Source organism: Pristiophorus japonicus, unplaced genomic scaffold (genome assembly GCF_044704955.1).
Source record: "Pristiophorus japonicus isolate sPriJap1 unplaced genomic scaffold, sPriJap1.hap1 HAP1_SCAFFOLD_1641, whole genome shotgun sequence".
NCBI classification, from domain to species: domain Eukaryota; kingdom Metazoa; phylum Chordata; class Chondrichthyes; family Pristiophoridae; genus Pristiophorus; species Pristiophorus japonicus.
In genome coordinates this window covers 5001-11550 of record NW_027251322.1, presented here as the reverse complement: position 1 = coordinate 11550, position 6550 = coordinate 5001, and positions in this window count along the sequence as shown.

The window sequence follows — 6550 nt, the reverse complement described above, 5'->3', positions numbered from 1 at the left end:
GACTTCCACACAACGGGACTTTTGACTTTCCCGGCCGCGGGTGGCCTCCACCCGGCCTCAGCCATCAGCCCTGCCTGCCTCCAGCCGCCTTCTGGTTAATGAGTTATCCAGCCTGGCACTTCGGTTGCGCCAGCGAGACCAAGTCTCGGCTTTGGTTAATGATTTGAGCCGAACCGACCTGCCCCCCGCCCCCGCGGGCTGAACTCGGGCAGGTCTGCCGATTTCCCGACTCCTTTCGGGGCCTAATCGCGTCGCGCGAGCCGCCTGGCGCGATCGGGGACCATGCCCCGGCCTCTGCCAGGCCTCGGGCAGCCGCTTTTGAAGCCCGACCAAAAACCCGAAAAATGGGCAAAAAGGGAATAAATTCCCGCCCAAAAAGGGTGAATAGTCGGTTGGGCGGCAGCCCTGGTCGGTCTCTGCAGACCTGGAGGCTCGAGACGTTTGTTTGGAAAACTCACCAAGTCTCGATTCTGCCACCTCCTACCTCTGTGCAGATACCCCGCCAACCCCCAAGGACAGAAATGACAAGTGTCAAGTTGGCGGGGCGTCGGGCCACCTGCTGCCGGCCATGAGCATCCAAATCCCCGCAAAAGGGGCATTTTCATTTCTTCATCGGGACTTCCGACAATTGCCGAGGTTCAACTCATTAACGTTGTTCGCAGACACTTGCCAGAAAATGCAAGTGGCCACTTTGCCGGGCCGACTCGCTTGCCCAAGCGGGAAACCATCAACCGCAGGCCCGGTAAGGCGGCCGAATCTGACCTCATAGACTTCCACACAACGGGACTTTTGACTTTCCCGGCCGCGGGTGGCCTCCACCCGGCCTCAGCCATCAGCCCTGCCTGCCTCCAGCCGCCTTCTGGTTAATGAGTTATCCAGCCTGGCACTTCGGTTGCGCCAGCGAGACCAAGTCTCGGCTTTGGTTAATGATTTGAGCCGAACCGACCTGCCCCCCGCCCCCCCGGGCTGAACTCGGGCAGGTCTGCCGATTTCCCGACTCCTTTCGGGGCCTAATCGGGTCGCGCGAGCCGCCTGGCGCGATCGGGGACCATGCCCCGGCCTCTGCCAGGCCTCGGGCAGCCGCTTTTGAAGCCCGACCAAAAACCCGAAAAATGGGCAAAAAGGGAATAAATTCCCGCCCAAAAAGGGTGAATAGTCGGTTGGGCGGCAGCCCTGGTCGGTCTCTGCAGACCTGGAGGCTCGAGACGTTTGTTTGGAAAACTCACCAAGTCTCGATTCTGCCACCTCCTACCTCTGTGCAGATACCCCGCCAACCCCCAAGGACAGAAATGACAAGTGTCAAGTTGGCGGGGCGTCGGGCCACCTGCTGCCGGCCATGAGCATCCAAATCCCCGCAAAAGGGGCATTTTCATTTCTTCATCGGGACTTCCGGCAATTTCCAAGGTTCAACTCATTAACGTTGTTCGCAGACACTTGCCAGAAAATGCAAGTGGCCACTTTGCCGGGCCGACTCGCTTGCCCAAGCGGGAAACCATCAACCGAAGGCCCGGTAAGGCGGCCGAATCTGACCTCATAGACTTCCACACAACGGGACTTTTGACTTTCCCGGCCGCGGGTGGCCTCCACCCGGCCTCAGCCATCAGCCCTGCCTGCCTCCAGCCGCCTTCTGGTTAATGAGTTATCCAGCCTGGCACTTCGGTTGCGCCAGCGAGACCAAGTCTCGGCTTTGGTTAATGATTTGAGCCGAACCGACCTGCCCCCCGCCCCCCCCGGGCTGAACTCGGGCAGGTCTGCCGATTTCCCGACTCCTTTCTGGGGCCTAATCGGGTCGCGCGAGCCGCCTGGCGCGATCGGGGACCATGCCCCGGCCTCTGCCAGGCCTCGGGCAGCCGCTTTTGAAGCCCGACCAAAAACCCGAAAATGGGCAAAAAGGGAATAAATTCCCGCCCAAAAAGGGTGAATAGTCGGTTGGGCGGCAGCCCTGGTCGGTCTCTGCAGACCTGGAGGCTCGAGACGTTTGTTTGGAAAACTCACCAAGTCTCGATTCTGCCACCTCCTACCTCTGTGCAGATACCCCGCCAACCCCCAAGGACAGAAATGACAAGTGTCAAGTTGGCGGGGCGTCGGGCCACCTGCTGCCGGCCATGAGCATCCAAATCCCCGCAAAAGGGGCATTTTCATTTCTTCATCGGGACTTCCGGCAATTTCCGAGGTTCAACTCATTAACGTTGTTCGCAGACACTTGCCAGAAAATGCAAGTGGCCACTTTGCCGGGCCGACTCGCTTGCCCAAGCGGGAAACCATCAACCGAAGGCCCGGTAAGGCGGCCGAATCTGACCTCATAGACTTCCACACAACGGGACTTTTGACTTTCCCGGCCGCGGGTGGCCTCCACCCGGCCTCAGCCATCAGCCCTGCCTGCCTCCAGCCGCCTTCTGGTTAATGAGTTATCCAGCCTGGCACTTCGGTTGCGCCAGCGAGACCAAGTCTCGGCTTTGGTTAATGATTTGAGCCGAACCGACCTGCCCCCCGCCCCCCCCGGGCTGAACTCGGGCAGGTCTGCCGATTTCCCGACTCCTTTCGGGGCCTAATCGGGTCGCGCGAGCCGCCTGGCGCGATCGGGGACCATGCCCCGGCCTCTGCCAGGCCTCGGGCAGCCGCTTTTGAAGCCCGACCAAAAACCCGAAAAATGGGCAAAAAGGGAATAAATTCCCGCCCAAAAAGGGTGAATAGTCGGTTGGGCGGCAGCCCTGGTCGGTCTCTGCAGACCTGGAGGCTCGAGACGTTTGTTTGGAAAACTCACCAAGTCTCGATTCTGCCACCTCCTACCTCTGTGCAGATACCCCGCCAACCCCCAAGGACAGAAATGACAAGTGTCAAGTTGGCGGGGCGTCGGGCCACCTGCTGCCGGCCATGAGCATCCAAATCCCCGCAAAAGGGGCATTTTCATTTCTTCATCGGGACTTCCGGCAATTTCCAAGGTTCAACTCATTAACGTTGTTCGCAGACACTTGCCAGAAAATGCAAGTGGCCACTTTGCCGGGCCGACTCGCTTGCCCAAGCGGGAAACCATCAACCGAAGGCCCGGTAAGGCGGCCGAATCTGACCTCATAGACTTCCACACAACGGGACTTTTGACTTTCCCGGCCGCGGGTGGCCTCCACCCGGCCTCAGCCATCAGCCCTGCCTGCCTCCAGCCGCCTTCTGGTTAATGAGTTATCCAGCCTGGCACTTCGGTTGCGCCAGCGAGACCAAGTCTCGGCTTTGGTTAATGATTTGAGCCGAACCGACCTGCCCCACGCCACCGCGGGCTGAACTCGGCAAGGTCTGCCGATTTCCCGACTCCTTTCGGGGCCTAATCGGGTCGCGCGAGCCACCTGGCGCGATCGGGGCCCATGCCCCGGCCTCTGCCAGGCCTCGGGCAGCCGCTTTTGAAGCCCGACCAAAAACCCGAAAAATGGGCAAAAAGGGAATAAATTCCCGCCCAAAAAGGGTGAATAGTCGGTTGGGCGGCAGCCCTGGTCGGTCTCTGCAGACCTGGAGGCTCGAGACGTTTGTTTGGAAAACTCACCAAGTCTCGATTCTGCCACCTCCTACCTCTGTGCAGATACCCCGCCAACCCCCAAGGACAGAAATGACAAGTGTCAAGTTGGCGGGGCGTCGGGCCACCTGCTGCCGGCCATGAGCATCCAAATCCCCGCAAAAGGGGCATTTTCATTTCTTCATCGGGACTTCCGGCAATTTCCAAGGTTCAACTCATTAACGTTGTTCGCAGACACTTGCCAGAAAATGCAAGTGGCCACTTTGCCGGGCCGACTCGCTTGCCCAAGCGGGAAACCATCAACCGAAGGCCCGGTAAGGCGGCCGAATCTGACCTCATAGACTTCCACACAACGGGACTTTTGACTTTCCCGGCCGCGGGTGGCCTCCACCCGGCCTCAGCCATCAGCCCTGCCTGCCTCCAGCCGCCTTCTGGTTAATGAGTTATCCAGCCTGGCACTTCGGTTGCGCCAGCGAGACCAAGTCTCGGCTTTGGTTAATGATTTGAGCCGAACCGACCTGCCCCCCGCCCCCGCGGGCTGAAGTCGGGCAGGTCTGCCGATTTCCCGACTCCTTTCGGGGCCTAATCGGGTCGCGCGTGCCGCCTGGCGCGATCGGGGCCCATGCCCCGGCCTCTGCCAGGCCTCGGGCAGCCGCTTTTGAAGCCCGACCAAAAACCCGAAAAATGGGCAAAAAGGGAATAAATTCCCGCCCAAAAAGGGTGAATAGTCGGTTGGGCGGCAGCCCTGGTCGGTCTCTGCAGACCTGGAGGCTCGAGACGTTTGTTTGGAAAACTCACCAAGTCTCGATTCTGCCACCTCCTACCTCTGTGCAGATACCCCGCCAACCCCCAAGGACAGAAATGACAAGTGTCAAGTTGGCGGGGCGTCGGGCCACCTGCTGCCGGCCATGAGCATCCAAATCCCCGCAAAAGGGGCATTTTCATTTCTTCATCGGGACTTCCGACAATTGCCGAGGTTCAACTCATTAACGTTGTTCGCAGACACTTGCCAGAAAATGCAAGTGGCCACTTTGCCGGGCCGACTCGCTTGCCCAAGCGGGAAACCATCAACCGAAGGCCCGGTAAGGCGGCCGAATCTGACCTCATAGACTTCCACACAACGGGACTTTTGACTTTCCCGGCCGCGGGTGGCCTCCACCCGGCCTCAGCCATCAGCCCTGCCTGCCTCCAGCCGCCTTCTGGTTAATGAGTTATCCAGCCTGGCACTTCGGTTGCGCCAGCGAGACCAAGTCTCGGCTTTGGTTAATGATTTGAGCCGAACCGACCTGCCCCCCGCCCCCGCGGGCTGAAGTCGGGCAGGTCTGCCGATTTCCCGACTCCTTTCGGGGCCTAATCGGGTCGCGCGTGCCGCCTGGCGCGATCGGGGCCCATGCCCCGGCCTCTGCCAGGCCTCGGGCAGCCGCTTTTGAAGCCCGACCAAAAACCCGAAAAATGGGCAAAAAGGGAATAAATTCCCGCCCAAAAAGGGTGAATAGTCGGTTGGGCGGCAGCCCTGGTCGGTCTCTGCAGACCTGGAGGCTCGAGACGTTTGTTTGGAAAACTCACCAAGTCTCGATTCTGCCACCTCCTACCTCTGTGCAGATACCCCGCCAACCCCCAAGGACAGAAATGACAAGTGTCAAGTTGGCGGGGCGTCGGGCCACCTGCTGCCGGCCATGAGCATCCAAATCCCCGCAAAAGGGGCATTTTCATTTCTTCATCGGGACTTCCGACAATTGCCGAGGTTCAACTCATTAACGTTGTTCGCAGACACTTGCCAGAAAATGCAAGTGGCCACTTTGCCGGCCGACTCGCTTGCCCAAGCGGGAAACCATCAACCGAAGGCCCGGTAAGGCGGCCGAATCTGACCTCATAGACTTCCACACAACGGGACTTTTGACTTTCCCGGCCGCGGGTGGCCTCCACCCGGCCTCAGCCATCAGCCCTGCCTGCCTCCAGCCGCCTTCTGGTTAATGAGTTATCCAGCCTGGCACTTCGGTTGCGCCAGCGAGACCAAGTCTCGGCTTTGGTTAATGATTTGAGCCGAACCGACCTGCCCCCCGCCCCCGCGGGCTGAACTCGGGCAGGTCTGCCGATTTCCCGACTCCTTTCGGGGCCTAATCGCGTCGCGCGAGCCGCCTGGCGCGATCGGGGACCATGCCCCGGCCTCTGCCAGGCCTCGGGCAGCCGCTTTTGAAGCCCGACCAAAAACCCGAAAAATGGGCAAAAAGGGAATAAATTCCCGCCCAAAAAGGGTGAATAGTCGGTTGGGCGGCAGCCCTGGTCGGTCTCTGCAGACCTGGAGGCTCGAGACGTTTGTTTGGAAAACTCACCAAGTCTCCGATTCTGCCACCTCCTACCTCTGTGCAGATACCCCGCCAACCCCCAAGGACAGAAATGACAAGTGTCAAGTTGGCGGGGCGTCGGGCCACCTGCTGCCGGCCATGAGCATCCAAATCCCCGCAAAAGGGGCATTTTCATTTCTTCATCGGGACTTCCGACAATTGCCGAGGTTCAACTCATTAACGTTGTTCGCAGACACTTGCCAGAAAATGCAAGTGGCCACTTTGCCGGGCCGACTCGCTTGCCCAAGCGGGAAACCATCAACCGCAGGCCCGGTAAGGCGGCCGAATCTGACCTCATAGACTTCCACACAACGGGACTTTTGACTTTCCCGGCCGCGGGTGGCCTCCACCCGGCCTCAGCCATCAGCCCTGCCTGCCTCCAGCCGCCTTCTGGTTAATGAGTTATCCAGCCTGGCACTTCGGTTGCGCCAGCGAGACCAAGTCTCGGCTTTGGTTAATGATTTGAGCCGAACCGACCTGCCCCCCGCCTCCCCCGGGCTGAACTCGGGCAGGTCTGCCGATTTCCCGACTCCTTTCGGGGCCTAATCGGGTCGCGCGAGCCGCCTGGCGCGACCGGGGACATGCCCCGGCCTCTGCCAGGCCTCGGGCTGCCGTTTTTGAAGCCCGACCAAAAACCCGAAAAATGGACAAAAATGGAAAAAATTCCCGCCCAAAAAGGGTGAATAGTCGGTTGGGCGGCAGC